The sequence below is a fragment of the Alligator mississippiensis genome, chromosome 2, assembly GCF_030867095.1.
Source record: "Alligator mississippiensis isolate rAllMis1 chromosome 2, rAllMis1, whole genome shotgun sequence".
In the NCBI taxonomy this organism is placed as follows: domain Eukaryota; kingdom Metazoa; phylum Chordata; order Crocodylia; family Alligatoridae; genus Alligator; species Alligator mississippiensis.
In genome coordinates, this window is record NC_081825.1 from 3,838,449 (window position 1) to 3,860,289 (window position 21,841).

The following is a 21,841-nucleotide window of genomic DNA, read 5'->3' on the forward strand; positions in this document are numbered from 1 at the left end:
AAGGGCCTAAAATCCCTGGATTTTTCTGCAACTAATAGCATCAGTGTCTGGAGAGCACGAGATAATTTAGAAGTAACTCTGCAGACCACCAGTGGAGTGGCCCCGGGACTGCTGTTTTGTTCCTGAAATGTCCATCACCCAGAATGATTCCTCCTACTGTTTTACATTTCCCCCACTGTTTCATGGTCTGCCTTTCCTCCTTTGCCAAATACCAAGCAACATTTTTGACTCATTTCGGCCTTTAAGGATGATTGAGGGACTGGCAAGTAGGTTTTATGGCCATGAAATGAGATCATCCCCTGAATATTTGCTGAGGTTCAAAACTATTCAGCTCACTTTCCTTCCTTAGTGTTTCTCTATTTTGCGGCTCTTTTGGCGTTCCCTAGCTCAGGCAGAGATCAAAAGCAGAGAAGCCAAGATACTGTGAAGACAGTTATTTCTGCAGAACTGCTGGCCCAGCTGAAAGCAGAGATGGGGCAGGAGTGGGATAGCTTTGGTTTTGTAAATCATCAGTCTATGTTTTGTTTCACAAAGTCAAAACCAGAGGTGGTTTGGATCAAAGAAAGGAACTTTGTGTCAGAACAACTCTAGCAGAACATCCAGAAATACAATGAAATCCACTTGGCTACGAACAACCGTTCCTCGTGTGCAGGAGGGCTGGACCCAGCTGGAAAGGTCTGCAAACTCCCTGGAGCCAAACCTTGGTACAAAGCAGAGCCATGGGGCTACGCAAGGTGCTTGGCACCGGTGGAGATTAGCCCAAGGACTTTCCGTGACGGATGTGGTGGACTCCTCCTTACTGGGTTTATTCAATCCAGTCCGGGCCTCTTTCCAAGATACATGCTCTAGTTAGAAACACAGGATTGGAAGGGATCATTTAGGTCCTTGAATCCAGGTGCTTGTGATTGCAGTTGTGATTTTAATAGGCCCTTGGTGGCTAGGGTACATGACTTGTGAGGAGAGGCAGAGGGAACTGGGCTGATTGAGTCTGCAGAAGAGAAGACCGAGGGGGATTGAATAGCAGCCTTCACCTCCCTGCAGGGGGGCTGCAAAGAGGATGGAGCTGGGCTGGTCTCAGTGGAGGCAGATGACAGAAGGAGCAATGGGCTCAAGCTGCAGCAAGGGAAGTTGAGGTTGGATATTAGGAAAAACTCTGTCATTGGGACAGTGGTGAAGTCCTTGGATGGGCTCCCCAAAGAGGCTGTGGCATCTCCATCCTTGGAGGGGTTGAAGACCCGGCTAGACAAAGCCTTGGCTGGGATGATGTAGTTGGGGCTGGTCCTGCTTGAAGCAGGGGGTTGGACTAGATGTGACCTCCTGAGATCCCTGCCAGCCCTCCTTGTCTGTGATTATTTTCTCCCCTGAAATCTTGGAAACAGAATATGTGTCCCCCATACACAGCTCAAGGCCAACCCATCACCCCAACATGGGACAGAGGATAACTTGCTGCTGATACTATTTATCTCAGGTACAAACTGAGACCTATTTGGAGAATGACTCTCTCCCTGGGGGGAACGATTCAACAAAACCACAAATTGAATTTTAATGGATGAGTTTTTCAGGGTTTTCTGTTGAGGATGGGCAACCTCCATTTTTTTTTAAATTTAATTTATAGCAACCAAAAACATTTGACCAAAAGGTGAATTCATATTTTTTGTTCCATTTTGCAAAACATATTTTCCATCAGAAATGATTTTTTTGAGGGTGGTGCAGTGCCGACGTTGCCGTGATGGGGATGCTGTTTTTCTGAGGGTTTGCTCCCAAATTCTGCACAGGGCGGGACATGTGATTGAGTCCAAAGAGAAGAACAGAGCGGTGAAGGCGGCTGCATCTTCTACAAAAAGCAAGAGACGGGGCTGGGTTGTAAGCTGGGCTGAGCCACAAGCAGACCTCATGGGTCTCTCCTATACTCTGGTTTCCACGTGGAGCTATATGTCTTGTGCTGCTGAGTGTCACTAATCAGGTTCTTCTATAAGCCCCGAGCTAGTCTCAGCGGTTGTGGAAGGGATTTCTTGCAAGTGTTGCTCATCCCGGAGGCTGCATCTTGTCTTCAATTTGACGGTGCTGTTGCTGGCAGTGAAAAAGGTGCTGGAGGGTTGTTGGCGATGGTTGCAATCAAATTGTGTGTTCATCTCTACGTTGTGTGGCAGCCTCATGTCCCTCCCAGCATGCAGTGGCCAGAACAAACTGGGTTTTTGTTCAATCTCTCTGATTTGCTTTTCCCACCTCTCTGGGCTACTGAGCACCTCTGGCTGGGTCGAGAAGGTTTTGAAGGCTCCCATGATGCACTTTCAGCCTCTCCCCTCCTTCTCCCGAGTCGGCTGCATCCACTCCAGCTCAAATGACACAAAGATGCTTTGACTCCGGCCCTTTTCCTCTTTCTCAGACTCGCACTCGCTCTCCGGGCCAAGCAGCAGTGAAAGGGCCAGGGCATCCCAGTGGGTGGATGATATGGAAAGCAGAGCCCATGGGTCAAAGCTAATACCATTGATGGGTGAGCATGAGATGGGCCAGGGAGTGCAACCAGTTCCTTCCTCCTCACCTGCTCCTTGGTGATGACGAGAGCAGAGCCACGGTCCATCCATTCCAGCATCCCATCGTTGACAATGGCCAGGACAAGCAGCTTCAGAGAATGGGAGAAATAACCCATCTTAGACCAGTTCTAGGGTAATTTATGTCTTATACAATCATAGAGAATGAGGGTTGGAAGGGACTTCAGGAGGTCACATCTAGTGCTCAAAGCAGGACCAGCCCCAACATCATCATCACAGCCAAGGCTTTGTCTAGCCGGGTCTTTAACACCTCCAAGGATGGGAAATGATATCTATGAGAATCCACTATATAGCTCACCTGCATTATAGCATATATTGTGTTAAAGCTCGTTCTATTTTCTTTTGGCATATATCCTTTATCCCATCTAGACGGTCTTTATATTTATATCAACATCCAGCCCCTCTTCTGAAACTTTGGGCCTCAACAGCATCCTGTAGCCATGAGATTCCCCAGCCTAACTCTGGGTTGAGTGAAAAGGTATTGCTTTTGGTGTCCTTGCTGTAAGACAGGAAGATCAGACAGTCATAGTCTAGTTTCCCTAGGCGTGTAGCAGTCCCTGTGCTTGGGTCACTTCAAGCTCTCCATTACAAAGGATACGTGATTGAGAAAGTCTCCCTTGTTTGCCGCAAGCGTTGGCCATTCAGCAGAGTAGAGGACCTGCATTTTTCTTTTCTATCAGAAAGGTCTCTTTGAAGTTGTTAGTGATACCAGCCATTGGCAGATGAGCTTCCCACATTTGTCTTCCTCCTCAAGAAAATTTTAGCTAAAATAATAGCAAACCCTGAAACAGTTGAAGATGGAACGGATGCTACCACTGATCACCACAAAGTTGGGCACAAAGTTGGGCACCGTGGTGTGTTTGTAGTTTGGGGAAAGGTTGTGGAATTGCTGGGTTTCTTCAAATTGAACAATTTGAGGGGAAAATGCTCCAGCATCTTTTTTGCCATTAGAAGAAAATCCTGCTCACTTTAACACTGCTATTTCTTTGAAAGTCTCAAGCTGGATTTGTTGTGATTATTGGTCACCTGGCATCAGTTTCGACTCTGTTCACTATATGCCTTAGATGAAATGTTGCACAGTCGTGAGGGGCTCACCTCACCCATTTTATGGTTGTGGCTGGAGGGCCACTGCACTGTGCAAGGGTCCAGCCAAAAAAACACACAACCCCTGGAAACAGCTTCTCGGAGGTGTTTGCCCAGTCCTACCAGCATCCAGTTAGGACAGAATTATTGGGAGCATTCCTCCCACTCCGCTCTGGATCCCAGCCAGTGCAGGGGGGACAGTAATGGGATGTATCCATCGTCGTTACGTATCTGGTTCCCATTTTATATACAGGACTGGAAGGGACCTATTGAGCTATGGAGGCAATGTCATCATCTACTGCCTTTCAGGACCTGACCAAGCTGCACCCTTAAAACCAGTTTGGTTTCTTGTCCCTCCTGCACCTATCATGGGCTGTTCTAGAAACTTCCTGCTCCCCTCATTAGGAACTTTCTCCAAATTTCCAGCCATCTTTATCATCATAGAATCAGAGACAAGGAGGGTGGGAAGGGAGCTCAGGAGGTCACATCTAATCCACCTCCCTGCTTCAAGCAGGACCAGCCCCAACTCCATCATCCCAGCCAAGGCTTTGTCTACCCGGGTCTTCAACACCTCCAAGGATGGAGACTTCACCATATCTAGGTAGCCTGTTCTAGTGCTTCACCACCCTCCTAGTGAGAGTTTTTCCTAATATCCAACCCCCCTTGGGTGGCTGTCTACCACCCTTCCTTGATGTACTTCCAGGCAACAATCCCATCCCTTCTCAGTCTGGTTTGCCTGACTAGCTAAGCCAAGCTTTTTTGGTCTCCTCGTGTATGGACGTTCTCCATCTCCAGTTGTCTCTGTGTGCTTTATAGCCCTTGATGAAGCAGGGTAGCGCGCCACTACAGCGACATAGCTAGTGATCACATATAGACCCACATGATCGCTACGTCACCATTGCACACCGTACGGCAACGTAGCGCATCACTACATCCCCATAGGGCAACGTGTAGATGTGCTCATCAAGACACAGAACCGAAACTGGGGTAGAATTGAAACAGTCCAAGAGTGGGATCACCAAAGGCTCTGTCTAAACCCATCAGTGCCCAGTGTCTATAGGTACTTACATTTTCACCATTAAAGTTCACCTAAATTTCTGCTTCGGCACATGCTTAGAAGTGCTCCAGACACGGTCTATCTATACATAAACCCAGCCAAGAGCCTGAAGCAAAATGTTCCCTCTTCTCACATCTCCAGAGGGGACCGATTTATTGGGTACGCTCAGACCAGGCCAAACATCCCCATTTGGGAGTGAGTTCCACCAAGACATGGCCACCTTCATTCAAAACCCGCTAGAGCAGGTGGCCTTGTATTGGGAACCCCTAATCCCTATTACTCAAATAGAGAAAACCAGCAGAGCTAAAGGTTACAAATTGCAGGCAACAAAGACATGAACTGGCTGATTAGCTTGGGGAGAACCCCTGGGCCCATGAGAGGAAATGCAGAGAGGAAGGGGACAGGCAGCAAAGAGCAGAGCCACCAGCCTGCTATTAGGAAACAAAGAGCCCTGTGCCTTGGGAGGATAGGCGGTCAGGTGACCAGAAGGGGAGGAGCCAAGGGGCTATATAGGCCTGGCTTCTGGGGTCATTCTTGCAGAGATCCTGGAGGGGTAAGGAGCTCTGCAGGATGAGAAAAAGAGAAAGATTTTTTTTTTTTCTGTTTTGAGTCACATTTGTTTATGCTTTCTCACGAGGGATGGGGGTGGCTTATGGGGAGCAGGGAGGCCGCTTTAGGCACCTGGGGAAGAGGCCGTGAGTCTGTTTAACTAACATAAGGCAGGAGAATGCAGGCCTGTGTGAGACAGAACAAGGGTGGTGATGGAGAGCCCCGACAAAGCACTCTTAATTAGAGGCTACAGAGAATGAGCCCTGGAGAAGGACCACTACTGGGAACAAGACAGAGTGATCCTGGGGGAGAGGGGCTGCTACCTGGGGCTAGGGAGCCGGTCTGGCTACAGACCAAAAGAGCAAGTTGGCTGAGGCCACTTGCACTATTTAGAGACAGAGTTTATAGACTGGGCCAGATTGAGGTATTTGGATGATAAGTCGGGCAGAGTGAGGCATCTGGAAGGCTCCCTCTGATTATTTGAGGGCAGCCTCCCACATTTATTTTCATTTTCCAGCAAGACATAGCAGGCAGTGCCCTGGTCTTCTTTCCTTTCTTTTGTATGGCTTTAGGAGCAAGAGCTAGTGCCCTGGTGAGCCTGAATGAGAAGTGGGCCTAGTGTACTTAGCCTAGCACCACTTAGCCTGGCGCCACCACCTTAGGAAGCAGGGGCCATTACACCTTTAATTAATAGTGCGGTGATGGGAGCACATGCCCAGAAAGGGGGAATCAGCTTCTGTAACCCAAGGGGGTCCAACTTGCATCTCTCACCTCCCTGGAAAAGGGCCTAACCACCAGGCTGCAAGTCACTCTACTCTACCGCATGTACACATCTGTGTGTGCCTATAGGTTTGTGTGTACATATGTCTGCATGCCTGTGTGTATACACCCAGGCGGGGAGTGGGGGCATACGCATACATAAACTCTCACCTTTACCTTCGTTGAAGCTGTATAGCTTTGCAAGGAAAGGAATTCAAGATGAATTAGGACACAGCTAGGGAGGAAGCTCAGTGATTTGCACACTTGCCTTGAAGAAGGGGACACCTGGGCTCTACTCCCTGATCCATGTATTATATCCAATGAGCACTTCTACTAAGTACAGACCCTCAAAAATCCTGAGGATGAATCGACTCAACCTTCGCAGGTGAGTCTAAGCCAATCAGACCAATAAGCAAGTGAACAGACATTCACTTTTGATTCCAGAAATGCAACCACATGCCTGTAGTGGCCCAGGCCAGAAGCCGGGGAGCGCTAGAGCACACGTCCCTGCTGGGTTGGAGCAGACGGCTTGGGCCAGGGTTAGTCTACCCACCCTGCAAGGGAGGGTGTTTGCAGGGGAGGTGCAAAGCATCCTGGGGGACGGTGAATTCACTTGAATCTGGTGGGGATCTGGGACAGAAGTTCAATAAACCGATTTAACTTAAATCAGCTCAGTCTGATACTACTTCCCTGCAGGTTTATCTTAAACCGGTTTCGGCCATTTTGAAAGTGGTTTCTGTGCCCTGAACTTCTGTCGTGTTACAGATTTGAACTGGTTTCCGATCACTAATAAGGGTTTATAGGTCATTTCTGCCCCTAGCACAAACAGGCTGCGATGCAGGGACAGAAATGTGTTGTCTCCCCTCTCCCAAGTGCGAGGCCCCAATCCCTGGGCTAGGGATGAACTCGTGGGGGAAGGGGAGGGAAATCTTTCTTTCATGCAGAATCCAGCTGCTATAAAATCACGTCCCTTGGCTGAGGGAGGCTCTCTTTAAACCGGCATTCAATGTTAATTAGGTGTCCCTCGCCTAACCCTGGAGACAACGATCCCTCCCCTTGCAAACTCTATTTCATGAAAAGGCCTCTCCTGCCAGGTGGGTGACTTTTCCCAGGATCTTGCAGCGCTCAGGTTCAGCCTGATGAAAAGCCTCTTAAGCTTCAGGAGAGCTCAGATCCAAACCCGGCTTCTTTCTTTAATTTCCCATGATTTCCCCTATTCCGAGAACTGTCCTTTGAAAGTATTTATTCCAGCTTGCGTGATGAGATGGCCCAGAATATGACACAGCCTCTTTTAGGCCTTCCAGAGACTTGTCAAAAGGGGCTATGATGCCGCCTCTCCAGCCTCGCTGTCTATGACTCAGGGTGTGGTGCTCAATTCAGTGCGGATCAGCGCTAATTGGGGAAGAGTGCTCGCTCAAGCAGGGGAAACCAAGCTGCGCTCACCCCTGGCTCTCCAAAACGAGATGCTTTTCATGGAAGCCGCGGCCCGGATTTGGAGCCCTGCTCCGTGCGGCGCTCGGCTTCAGGAGGCGAGAAAGGAAATTGAATGATACGCGGAGTCTCCAAAGGAGTTATCCGGTGTCTGCGGCCCACCGAAATGAGCAGTCTCCAAGCGAGACGCCGAATACGCCTTTTTCCTGCCTCTGCCACTCTCTAAGACACTTTGGCCCAAGGACAAATTTCCCTACAGCCAGGAAAGGGAAAAAAATTAAAAAATCAGAAACAGAAGACCGTCTGAACCAACAACGCCTAGAGAGCTTCTCTGCTGTGGGCAGCCAGCGCGGCTACCGAGCACATTACACATCAACCCTGCCAGAACGGGACCCCGATGCTCTCGCGCCAGAGCCACAGCAGTCTGCGCGCTGCGTGTTAGTCCTCAAGCAGGACGGGGTGAGTCCTAGCGGTATAAACCTTACAACTTTCCAAGAGGTGTGACCATTTCTCACACCTGCAGAGGATCGGTCCTCCGGCCCAGGCTTTATACACGAGCTCTGACTTCAAACCACCTGGCCCCTCCATGCTTGAGCTCGCACCTTGTCTCTCTTGTTCACCAGCAGCCACCCGTGGTCTAGAGATCCACGTATAACCCTGGCTGTATGGCGAGCAAACACCTTTTAGTTCAGTCTGGCTACAAACAGATGTTGCATTTGTCCCAGGATAATCCGTTTTATCCCAGGACAACATGCAGTCGTGCAGGTTAGAAACAGATGTGGCGTTTCTCCCAGGACAAAGCCTTTTATTCTGGGATCCTACAGCCCTTGTCCCACTTCGTGTACCTGCAAATTGCCCTTCTAGGCTGATGCTTGTCACTCTAGATGTTAATCGCACAGCTTGATATATTGCTGGAAGGGGCTCGGCTATAGAGGTGATAGGATTTGTGGAGATGGAGGGCAGGAGACGTTGCATTTGTCCCTGGACAAATTGTGCCGGTGTTTGTCCTGGAACAGAAATGTGCCAGGATTGATTGATGCATATGTGTACCTGCAAAGCCTAGAGCACTTTTTCCTGATTTTAAACACATCCAAAGCTTCAAGTCCTGTGTCTGTGTTTGTCCCAGAGCAGAACTATCCCGGGATTGATGCGTGCACATGTTGCGCTCTAATCAGGGTGCACAAGTGGCTGAATGTGCCGATTCCTAGGGAATCCATCCCCGGCCGGCTTAAACCATGTGCGAGGTGGAAAAGGGCACTTTGCATGCTCTCCAAAGCCTTTAAGCAGCGAAGAGCAATACCAGCCTAAAATCCAAAGCGTTCCCTGCAAAGCCTGTAGCCCGGTACTTCAAGATATAAACCATCCGAAAACTTTTCAACTTGTTTTTCTGCAGACCCCGTTTGCCTTTTGGATGGAAAGCAACAAAACTGAAGTGTTTTGTTAGTTTTTTTCAGTCCAGCTCTGTGCCCCTCAAGACAATTTTTACTTCCCTTAAAAAATCAATAAATCTCACTCCAAAATTGAAAAGTCTGAATTAAAGCTTTCTGATCATCTCCGAACACTACTGGAGAGCGAGGTTACTGCCGACATTACAAAATACAAATCAGCAGATGCAAAAGCTTTGCACAACTCGGGCAGTTTGAGAGGCAGGCGGTGATTACATCGTGGGAGTTTCGCCAGGACTTTGAGGTTAACACAGCCCTCCACTTGCAAAAAACATTTTAAAAAAGGGTTATAAGATCTTTTACAGGACATTGGTTTCATCTCCTCTCTGATGAACCAAGGTCCTGTAAGGGGTTTCTCAGCTCAATGCCCCCTGCACTGTCCTGGGGCACCAATTCTGCCCTACTCGATTGAACCCTGCTCTACTTGAGTCTCTGCCGCTGCATCCCAGGGCTCGTTCCAACATGCTTGCCTCTTAATTAGCCAATAAATTCACAGGCACTTTTCTGTCATCCGAAGGCTGCTCCAGCCGTGGAGAGCTGGTAGGGTTTCAGTGGTGTGTCTGTGCGAGCGGGTCTTGCCAGCTTCTGTAATCCAGGGCAGTCAACAAGGCGAAGCCAAAACCACAGAAGGACTTGAGGGAAAAGCATACGCTTCGAGCATGAACAAATTGGTTTATTCCACTGGAGGTGAGACTAACTGCTTTCTGCACAGCTGCTTCTGCAGCCGGAGGAAGATTTTTTGGGTGCCTAAAGCACTGAAGCCCGTTGACGCGCTCCTGGGACAATCCCCAGTGTGCTCCGCACCTCGCTGCCGTCCTCCTCCCCTCTGTTGCAATGGGTTTCTACTGCTGAAAACTCCTGTTTTATACCTATTTGAGATGAGCATGCCCTCCCCACTCAACCTTTATTGTAGGATGACTAAGGCACATGGCAGTTCTCCATTTCAAGCACCTATTTTTTTTCCCCCCTCCCAAAATCTGTCCTGTGGTCTTACATGCTGGTTATACTCCTATGGTCCCTATCTCAGGAAGAGAACAGCATTGCAGCTTATATGCATTGGCCGTGGTGAGGATGGAGCCATGGTGGCTGGATGGTGCCACTCATTTAGGACCCTGAATAGCACAGAATACATGAAAAAAGGGAGCAGGGGGTGAACACAGGGTCCAGGGGTCTTGCACTATATTCTCAGCTCTATCACCGATTTGCAGTGTGACCGGGGGCAAGTCACTGCATCTGGTGGGGTCTCACGTCCGCATTTGCAAAGTGCAGGTGACTGCATTGCTTGCTGTGGGAGGTACGGGGGGAAATCCTTTACATCCTGGCAACAGATTGAGGAGAAAAGAGTTCCTTGCTAAACTGTCCAGACACATTAGGGCCTACAGGGACCAGAAACCTCTGCTTCAGACAAGCAATTTGCTCGATAGGAGCATTGATGCACAATAGAGGGGCTGTAGCTCTTTTCTTGCTTGCAACATCCTGTGCATGCCAGAAATAACCTGCTGAAGCTCATGAGAAAGAGAAAGATGCCGGATCGTGGGTTGGGTCCCTGGAGGGTCATCATTGGAAAAGCCTAACCCTTTCACAACGGCATCGTAAGAAGTTTGGTGCAACAGGGGTTGCAGAGCTCAGAGTCACGAAGCGGAGGCAAAGCATGATGTTTTCAAGCATGAGATGAGCAAATTTAGGGATCAGGGTGATCAGACCCCCTCGCGACCACAGACCACGAGCCTAGACTCTCCCTCCACCTCCAGTCCCCTTCCAACCATATTTCATGGGAAAGGGTTCACCAGGGCATGCGGTTTTTGTTTGAAACACGCCGTGCTGTGGCACGTTGCGGTTTGGGTTGCAGGAGCCTCGTCAACAGACTTGGCCCCGATGAGCTGAGCTCCTGGAGGGATGTTAAGCAGAGAGGAAAGAAAAAGGCTCCCAGCTGCTCAAAACCTGCGGTCGGGAGCTGGCTCTCTGCACAAACCACCTTCCTAAATGAAAAGGGCCGCGTTGGCTGCTCGGGGAGGAGCCGGTATCCAGTGTCCGCATGTCCTTCATCCACGTCCATGCCTGGGACAGACCAGAGATGGAGGCCAGAGACCATCCGGAGGGACCGGAGACTCAGATCCAAGCCGGATCCCATTTGCAGCCTTGCATCGGTGGAGGTTCAAGGGCGTTCGTTTCCCGTCCTGATGTTTTTCATACGTCTCGGCTTCTGGCTGGGAGCGCAGAGTGAGGTGCCAGGAAAGGCTGCACTTGTGGCATCTCACGGCCGGCTGGCTGTACCCTGTGAGACTTCCTGCCCCATCCTGCCGCTTGCACTACTTTCAGACGGGGTGTCGAGTCCTATTGCCGGACCACGTCGGCTTCCCCCCACGTCCCCACCGGCTCGGCCCTTCCCGGCTGCTGACGCCACAGCCCTGGCATCCTCCTGCCTGGCTCAGGACCGCCTGTTTGCAGCAATGAAAGATTTGCTGCAGAGAGCTGTGCCAGGGGAAGAGGAAAGTGGAGGGGCAGATTGGGGTCTCTGAGTCAGCTGCAGAGACCAGTCTTGCACAGCTGAGATGGTCCCAAAGCACCTTAGGTCTTCCCCCAGCTCTGAACCAGAATGCCCCAATGCTGAAGCCAAATTGCAACGGGCGTCTAACCCATGTAGCTGGCTCCAGACCGCCTTTGAAGTGTGCAGGAAGCTCTGGATCCTGCAGCTTTCCTGGTTCTCCCCATTTAAAATGCTGGATGGATCCTGCAAAGATGAGACTGGAAGATCCCTTAATGGTCATTCATAGATGTAGGGTTGGAAGGGGCCTAAGTAGATCATCAAGTCTGACCCCTGCCATGGGCAGGAGAAAATCCAGTCCTGTAAAACCAAACCTGCCTGGGGAGCCTCCTCTAAAAAGCTGGAGATTACTGCAATTCAGTCATCCCTCTTCTGGGGTCAACGACTCATCTAGCCACGAGCTTTGAATCCAGGAGCTTCCACTATCAAGCCCTGTATGCTGAAGGATAAACTCCAGACAGACGCATGAGATGAGGATGAGACCCACTGGGTCCATGAATAGAGGTCATAGGAGGATTCAGAGCCCAGTTTGCTGGGGCTGGGTGATGCTTTGATGTTTCAGATGCTCTGGGAGGGTATGTCTGCTGGGAGCGGCATCCCCTGGGCTGGGACTCCCAAGACGTAGCCCACCGTGCAATTTTACTAGAATAACATGGCATGAGTAGAAGCACAACAGGAGCAAAAAGGGATGGAGAAACTTCCCTCAATGGACCAAAGCAAGATCTGCAGTGGAAGAAATCTCCGACTGTCATCTCAAAGCTGTTGTCTATGCCCTTGATCATCTTTATCACCTGCCTGAAGCCAAGTCAGCAGCTCGATGCCCCTCCTGGCTCAGGAGCACAGCAGTGATGTTTGCCTTGCTTCCACTATCCTCATCAGTGCAGTGGCCATTAGAAAGCAGGATGGGGCAAGGCACCTCGAATGCAAGATAAGTTTGCATTCAGGAGAGTGTAGCCCAATATATTGTCCTGACTGAATCCTTGCTTGAATATAAAGTACCAGGGATGGAGCAGACCAAAGTCATTCTGCATAGAAAGCCTACCTCCCTCTGCTAGCAAAATGCATGGTGTTTGCTGTGTTTGGCATCATATCCCAATATCGGGACTGAGCTGATCTGAGCCCTGAGAAGCAGCAGCTGGCTCAAGCCTGCATACAGCTGGCCCCTTGGAAGTGGAGAAACACCTCTTTTTGTGGACTGATCATATTATTGCCAAGAGCAGAAAGTAGTTTCACGCCCTATGGGAACATCCTTGAAAAATACTGCTATGTCTGACTCGGTTTCTCAGTGCACTCGGCTATTTCCCTGCTTGTAGCAGGTGCTCACAAGTATACAGCGTTGCCCCACATCCGCAGGTTAAATGCTGCCGGCATCTCACTTTAGGATCCAAAGAGCTGACACTTTCCCTGTGAACTTTCTCTGCTGCTTGGCAAGAGAGGAGAACAAGGCAGAGAGATGTCAAGGGATCCTTCCCTGTGCACAGCCTGGAAAATACAACAGGATGCAGCAAAGACAAAGGGAATCATATTGCACGGGGCCGTGAGGTTTACCCCCGGTCGACCTTCTGAAATGGGACCCTCGTGGGGGGGAAACCAAAGCCAAGGAGATGTCTGAAGGGGTATGGAGGAGCGTCCATGTGAGGAGAGGCTGAAGAGGCCAGGCTGGTTCAGTTTAGACAAGACATGCTTGAAGGGGGACATGATAATCATAAAAAATGAGGGTTGGAAGGGACTTCAGGAGGTCACATCTAGTCCAACCCCTGCTCCAAGCAGCACCAGCCCCAACAAGGTTTACACCATAGTAAATGGTGAAAAGAAAGTCACTAGGTATTTATTCTTGATGCTCCCTCCCAATACAAGGACGAGGGGGCACAAAATGAAGCTAGCAGGCAATAGGTTTAAAACTAACAAGAGGCCGCTCTTTTTCCTGCCCATGTCTAATTAAAGCGTGGGGCTCGTTACCACCAGACGCTGATTCAAAAAGGGTTTGGAGGAAAGGGGCATCAGTCCCTGTTGAGCAGGGGAGCGAGGGATGCAGCTGCTGAATCAGAGCTTCCTAGACTTAACTTTTGGAGGTTGCAAGGGAAAGAGGATGAAGAGGAGCCGGGCCATTCTCCCTTCCAGCATCTGCTCCCTGCCCCTGTGACTCAGGAGACGGGGTCTGAGCCAGGACACGGCAGGTCTTCTGTTCTTCTGAAACAACCTCCCTCCCCCTGCATTGGTAATGAACTGAGCAAGATCGCAGTGGAGACACAGCGGCGACGAACTCCCAGGCCTTTGGCACCACGCGGCGGGGACTAAGCTTACAAAGCAAACCACACGCTGTCCGCACTCACAACCCTTTGGTCTGATGCAAGCATCCCAGCGTGAAGCTGTCTGGCCCATGGTAGGCATGCACATCCCCACGTTCATTCCTGGCATCGAGAGCCAACGGAGCTGATGCCGCCTCTCGCCGGCGGCATCCATGTGAACCGTACATTTGCAGAGTGTGATGCAAACCAGACCAACCAAGAGGCTTTGATGGCTGCTTCTTGGGTTGGGCACAGCAGGAGGGAACAGCAGGCATCTCCCGTGAAGGAGGCTGCCATGCATTGCAATGGGCAAGGCCAATGTTGTGGTTTGCTTGGTGGGTGGGAGACTGAAGCAAGACCCATCCTTGCAACGGCTTTGACACAGAGCTGGGAGTGGCAGAGGGGGTGTGAAGAAAGAAAAGTCACATCCAGATGTCACCTAGAGCCAGGGAAGCCAAAGGCAGAGCACGGGGGCCCCAAATTGGATGCTGAACAGAACAGGCCCCTCCGTGCCGAGGCTAAGTATAGGCTTCCCCTCCCACAAAATACAGGCCTTGATAACAGGCTGCTGTCCCCGAGGCGGCGTGCCCAGCTGCAAGTGGCAATCCGAGCAAAAGGCGAAGCAAATACCTAACACATTCTCCAGCACCGGCCGGGGGGAGGTCGAGGAAAGCAGGAGGTGGGAACCACAAAGTTTGCATTTCTCCCCCACCATCAGAACAACCTGATGGGGGCCAAGATCTTTACAGATAGGAGTAACTAGTTGATTTTTTTATTTGATTTCATTCTGACTGATTAGTTGATGAGGTTTTTTTTTTCCTTTTAAAGTTGAATTTTCCCTTTTATTCAATGTCCTTCCAGGGGTTCAGGTGTATTGAGAATGAGATGCCATGCAAGGCTATGGCAGCAGGTAGCAGGAGCTGGGTCTTGAATGAGATGATGTGCAAATATATGCCCAGAAGCCCCCGCCCCACCAGGGATGCAGAGAGGATATGGGGCATGCCCCTACACCAGGGCTGTTTTGCTGAGATCTGGTTCTGGTGCGTGTTGGAAGGAGATGTAGGACGTCATTAACCCTCGTTGTGACTGGTGTACACCCCCCAATGGCTTGTTCAGCTCTCTGGCTCCTAAAATCTTATGAAAACATATGATTTACATAGGACATTTTGCTCCCATGGGGTGGGTGAGCAGACCCATTCGTGCTGCTTTACGGCTGAGGAAACTGAGGCAGAGAGGTGGGATGTCATACGCTCAGGAATAGTCCTGGGTGGAGAATCCTGTCTGCTTTGCATTCCCAGCTGAGGACACTTGTATCCTGATTTGGCTTTCCGGGTAGAGTCACAGGAGGCTGAAGGCACCGAAACCTGAGCACGGTTGGAGTCGAGGCAGTGGGTCTATCAGAAACGTTGGTGCTTTGCCCAGAGTCACAAGGGGCGTACCCCCACAGCCCACTGAGTGCCAGTCTGGTGCTTTATCCCCTGTACCACGTGCTTTCCCATCCAGACTGACCACTCTTAGTGCCACGTTGGACTCTCTCCATTGACTGCTACCCGAAGGGTGGCATCTAGTTTGACCTCAGAGGAACGTAAAATTGCCACACTGGGTCAGACAGCCCAGTCTCTCGTATCTCAAAGGTGGAGGGAAACCTCCCCGGGAAAGGCTGGAGTCTCCTTTGCTGGAGGTTTCCAAGAGGAGCCTGGATTGGCACTGGGTAGGGAGGACTGATGAGCATCACCTTGCATCCATGCAGGAGGTTGGACCAGATGCCCCTGCCGATGCTAGCACTCCAGTCTTGCCTTGTGATCTGGCACGTCTGTAATTATTTTTAGCATCCTCCTCTCTTTCTCCTTTTCTTTCTCACTCAACTCACTCCCCAGACCCCCAATAACTCTCTTCTCAGCATCTCCAGGTTGCCTTGTTCTCCCTACCTTCAACAGCAGTGATGCTCATCCCTCCAGCCCTATCTCTGCTATGTCCTGCAGCTTCATTTAGGACCATGCTGTGGTCAACTTTGGGTTTAGCATTGGCTCCAAGGGAAGGTTTACAGTCAAAATGAAGGGACCATCTAGGATGAGATGGTTCAGGCACTTGAGAAGGCTGCAGGGGATTGCAATTCGGTTTGGGGATCTGTTGCGTGACCCTGGGCTGAGATCTTCAGTGCTCCAAACAAGCCTTTGCATTTCACGTAGGTCAAGATTTTGAAGCACCGAGTGCTCTTGAGGACATGGTCCCCTCTGTGGCATGCAAAGATCTTTTGGGAGTCTAGCTTCATGTCTCTTGTTGCCTCAATCCTCCTTCTGTACATCAGGGACGGTGATATTCCCTGTGCCTTATGTGTTTAACCTGGCTTGGGAATTTCTCTTACTAACTGTATGGACAGCACCTGGCGTGATAGCATCCCGGCTTCATCCAGGGCCTAAGCTGATTACCGTGCATTACAGCATTAATAATAAAAGTCTAGGGCACTATATCAAAGAAAGTAAAACATTTGCTTCCTTTCCCTCTGAAACGCTTTGTGGAAGGAAGAGGGAGAACGAAAAAGAAAAATCCCCAAAGCAGGGATTTGCAAAGGTCTGTGTTAAATCACGCTCGGGAGGCAGGCAATGGGGCCGGTAATATTTTCTGGATAATCAAATGATTAATATAAACCATGTGGTCTAATGATCTGACATCTCCAAAGTTGCACTGTGCCATTTGAGGATGCTGCGGTTTGAAGGAAGACCAAGCCCCGTTCAGCTCTCCCCTCGGTTACATTCAGGAATCAGTCGAAACGGGCTCCTGTAGCGTTAACCATGATGGATGAGACGCGACGAGATATTATAGTAACACGTGGCTCGGAGAGCCGTCCTCCTCCTGCAGCTGCCTGAGGATGAGAAAGCCTTCCTAACTCCATCCGTCCACCGTCGGGAAGGCTCGTGCTCTCTGAATGAAAGGGCCTTTTCAGCCCCTTCTCTCAGGTCCTACCTGGTTTCCATTATCGTGGGACCTCATCTCCTCTTAGATTTATCCTGAGACCCCAGCAACCCGGGCGAGACTGAAGTCATGCCACTGGAAAGCAAAGGTGGTTTCATAAGTTGGACCCTATCAGCTATCAGGAAAGCAGATTTCTGCTCCCAGATTTGCACCGCTTCTGCAACCCATTGATTCAAATTTCTGACCACGGGGAGTTGGGATGTCTGGTAGATTTTCCCACCTCTGCTGACCACAGGATTCTTGCTTGGAAACCTCCCATGTTGAGCTGTGTTGGGACTACCCAGATTTACAAGCCTGCATCAGTGGTAAAGGGAGGCCGCTAAGTGTGCTGGCAGATACAGGACCAGCGAGGGAGTCAGGGCTGGTGCATCGGCGCACTTGAACCTGCCTTCCATTTCTGCTCCCCCCCAAGTTTAAAACCAGCTGCCTGGCAGTGGCAGCAGCATTTCTAGTCAGGCGGTGCCGAGAGAGTCACTTGACTTCATGTCTCATTGTAATCCGCCTCGTCCGGTTGAAACCCTTCACTCCCCAGGTGTTAACAACCCTCTCTTGTTTTTAATGACCTTGATGTTCCACCAATAGAGCCAGCCGCCATTCTGCAATCCAGCGCTCTGTTTGCTGCTCCTGGTCATGGACCTCCTAATTCACAGCCCGGCGGATAGCTTTTAAACTCATTGCCATGAAATCCTATTGGTTTTTGCTTCAATCTGACACTGAATAATCCAGCTCCAGGCCCCTCGCACATTAGTAAAGCTTCTAGTTTATTTTCAACTGGAGAAAATAGGCATTGTTTTATATGTGAGGCTGGAAGTCACCATCTGCACCCCCCTTTTCACAATCCTAGATCCACCCATGAACAGGGCATCGGGCTCACTTCACCATTGGCATTCAGGAGTTTGGGAGGATGCTGTTCTCTGCTTCCATTAGCCATTATCTCTGGCCAAGCGGAGGTGAAGCAGCTTCCACATCTTTCAAGAGGAGGATGCTGGCTTGTCTCTCTGCAAGAGGCATGGAGACGTATCCACAAAAACCCAGCGTCACCATGCCAAATTCCTGAATCCATTCCCTGCCGCATTATATTTAGCCCAGAGGCTGTTTCATACCCTATAGTTTACGCCGTGCTCTGCAGCTGTCCTCCTCGCTCTGCTTTCGTCCTGTGCCATCAGGCCCCATTGCAGCTCTGTCCGATGCCGACCAGGTCACCGAGCCGTGGCTGTGCAATTATGGTCAGAGCCACAGAGCTATTTTTATGCCTTGCCAGAGACTATTCATGTATCAGGAATGTGGATTTAAGTGGCAGGCTCTGAAAGGCTGGCTATAAATAGGCAAACCCATCACTCCCTGGGCTTGCTTTCAGCGCTCTCATCCATCACGCCTTCAATTTCGGCAACCACATCAATGCCAGGCAAAGGGCAGAAGGAGTCGGGCTAGAAAGGGGAGGCTGGTGACCTCTTTTTTTTAGCCAAAAAATTGATGCATGTAAATGAGGCCTTAGTTCAAGTGTGGTTCTGGCCTTCAGAGCAGCCTGGTGGCAGATGTGACCCTCCGCTCCTCAGCAGAGCTGTTTGGCTAAGCTCATCAGACAAACAGGAGATTCATTGCTGCTTTCTTGCCTCTGCCCCAGCCAAGGCCATTGCGCTGTTGTGCCGGATGCTGCAGAAACAGGATGGGAGGAGAGACAGAAGCACAGAGCTAGGACGTGGATGGAGCAGAAGTGTGCCCTGCATGTTAGCATCACAGGCAATGAGGGTTGGAAGGGAGCTCAGGGGTCACATCCAGTCCAACCCCCTGCTCCAAGCAGGACCAGCCCCAGCTACATCATCCCAGACAAGGCTTTGTCTACCTGGGGCTTAAACACCTCCAAGGATGGAGAGTTCACAACATTTCTGGGCTTGCTCAGTACTCTCCCAGTGAGAATTTTTTTCCTAATATCCAGCCTCAACTTCTCTTGCTGCAGCTTGAGCCCATTGCTCCTTGTCCTGTCGTCTGCCCCCAAGGACAGTATCTTATTCTTCCTTTCTGGCACACAGGAAGCCCTGCTAGGGGCAGGATTTTGCTGTTTTGTTTTGCTTTTTCCTTTCCCTTCCCCTTCTCCCCCACTTCTTCCTGTTTTTCAGTGGAGAGGGCGCAGGGTAGCTGGCATGAGTTAGCAGCATTTCCTCGGGGGGCCGACACCCGGTACACACAAATATTAGGGTTCACCATGCGCCTTATTTTGGGATTGCACGTAGTGGTCAAGGAGGCTGACAATGGATCCGGGGTCACCTGATTATTCCCTTTCACAGCAATGAAACCAAGAGAGATCAAGGTCTGGATTCAAGGGATTCAGACCCCACATTTCCATTGAACGGAGAAGCTAGGCTAGGTGATGTGCCCATGGTTATAGAGGCCAAAGTGTCAACCCTGAGTCTCCAAAAGGGCCATCTAAATCCAGCACCAGCCCTACTCCCATATCCTTGACTCCTGTACCCCCGGATGCTCTGGTTTAGGTAGCGTGTTAATACCCAGGCCAGCCGGGTCTGCAGTATGGGGCAGGTCACTATGGCTGGGCTTTGCCTTTCTCCCCGTTGTCTTTTGAGACAGCCTCTTTGCACTGGGGGTGCTTTGAAGTCCCTCTCAGGCACCAGAAACAGCCGGGCATCTCCAGGTGCCTGGGTCTGCATCCAGTGGGTCTAATATGCAAGGTGGTTCCTCGTCTTCTACCCCTTCCCTGATGGTGGTGACACTTCAGGATGATCATCCCTGCTCTGTTTCCAAATACCATTAACCCACTCTTCCCCAGTGTACAAGTCAGTTGGGGAAACTGAGGCATGCAACATTGTCGTACCATAAATGCACTTCACCCAGAAAGAGGACAGACCGCCCCATAGCCTCACTGTCTCACTGGAAGCTGATGGTGGAGCTGAGAAGAGCATAGAGGGGCCAGCTACATAGGACTAGCCTTGCTGTATCAGACCAGTGACCCATCTAGGCCAATAGCCTGCTCCCCAGCTTTAACCACTAGACTACCTTCCCTTGCACAGACCCAAGAACATGCCATAGACCTAGGCTTTGCTAGCTGCTCATGCCTGCAGACCGTATATCTTGAGCAAACTCCAAATACTGCTAGATTGGGGGCGGGGGCAGGGGGGTGGTAGTGTCTACATGTGCACATTTACTACACAGTAACCAAAAATTACTATGCAGTATAGGCACTCATCTACATTTGCACACCTGTGCTGCACAGTGAATATGGTGACTTACACCAACTTGGGTGTAAATTTGATACCTGCATGATGCAGGTATCAAATTTATGCTTGGTTAGTTACTGCGAAGTAACGCACATGTAGACGCTTTACTGCGCAGTAACACTCTGTGTGTGGATTGACTTGGGACTAACTTTAGTCTCAAGTCAGTCCACACACAATGTTACTGTGCTTTAACGCCTGCACGTGTAGATGCCAGCCTAAAAACGGCTTACTGTGCAGTAAATTTAATGCGCAGTAAATGCACATGTAGACGTGCCCAGGATATCCCATGTGTACCACACCGGCAGCTAATGCTTTGAAAGGGGCGGCTCTGGCAGACGTGTCCTGCCCTGTCTCCCCGCCACTGACAGCTGCTTGGCACAGATCGAGATGATGGAGTGAGTGACAGGTGGAGTGAATAAAGAGGTAACCGCCCTCCCTGGCTGTAACCGCCACTTGCTCCAAAACACACAGTTAATTACTTAAGAAAATAACGGGGAAAATGACAGGGGTCCGGGAACAATCAGCCCTCTGTTGCCTAGATCCATTTATGTTGGCTTGGAAGAGCTGAAGCGCCCACATTGAGAGCAGGACAGAGCTTTTTTTCCTCCCTTTCCCCCTCTGCAATACATTGGGTGTGAGGGAAGAGCACTGCTGGCACGAGGGGGAGGTCCTCTCCAGGTGTCCAGGCACCGGTGTGCAATCTTCTTGCAAGTGCTGGAGAAGATTGCATAATCCATAAGGTGCCCATGTAGTTATTCCCAGCTCCACGCTAGTCAACACTGTCAACGCCTGACGGAAATTTAGGGGTCGGAGGGTTACCTTTTGATAGCCCTGTTCTCAGCAAAGGAGTCCCCCAACGAGGTGAATGCAAAAGCAAATAAACACAATTCTCCAACTATGAATATTCCTGGCAAAGAGCAACCCAATATTTCCAGACAGACAGACCACACACAAATAAGTGACCTTACAGCTTAGAAGCGTGACATCCTAACATCCTTTCTTTCGCAGCTACGTTGCCCTCATGGTTCATCCTACAGTTCACCAGTAGGCCCAGGTCCCCCTTGTCCTCAGACATGCATCTATGTGCATGCTCCTTAGAGCTGAAGCCCTCCTTATTAGTCCATGAGTGCATGCCTTTGCACTTCATACTGTCAACATTTATGCCATTTCTAGTGCTCTATTTCCATGAGATGATCTGAATCTTCCTGTATAATTATCTGCTTCTCTTCCATGTGCGCCATTCTCCTTCACAGAAATCATAAAAATCATAGAGAAGCAGGTCTAGAAGGGACCTCCATAGGTCATCTAGTCCAACCCCTGCCTGGGGGTTGGCCCCATCCAAACCTTCCTTTACAAATCCATAATATAACCTCTTAGTAAAACTACAGTCAACCCTGAACCAACCCAAGGCATCACACCCAACCCTTCTATAGGTAATGCAAAGGGACCTTGGCAGCCAATGTCTTGCTTCTGTAAAAGGTGGGTAATAGATGCTCAAGAGATTCCAGGTAGAGGCCGTGCCCCTTTTACCGAGGAAGGCAACCCCCAGTCTGTACCACTCTGAGCAGAGGGGAAAATCGTTTCCTGACCCCAAATGCAGCATCAGTCTGACCTGAGCAGAGGGGCAAGACCCTCCAGCCAGGACCCTGTGGGGTTGGTTCCAGCAGGAGCATTGGCACAACCCAGCCCCATCCCCAGCTCCTCTGGGGGAGGCTTAAAACCCCTTGACACATGGAGCAGAAAGAGGGGAAGGAGCCAACCAGCACAGCCCAAAAGCCTGGGACATCCCCACAGCAGAGCATGGGCATCGCTATACCTAGATCATCCCCCAATTAGTGTCTGATCAACCTCTTCTTGAACCCCTCCAAGAACAGGTCCCAAGACTGATCCCTGACAAAAGCTACCGGTAACCACTCTGCAGCCGGTTTC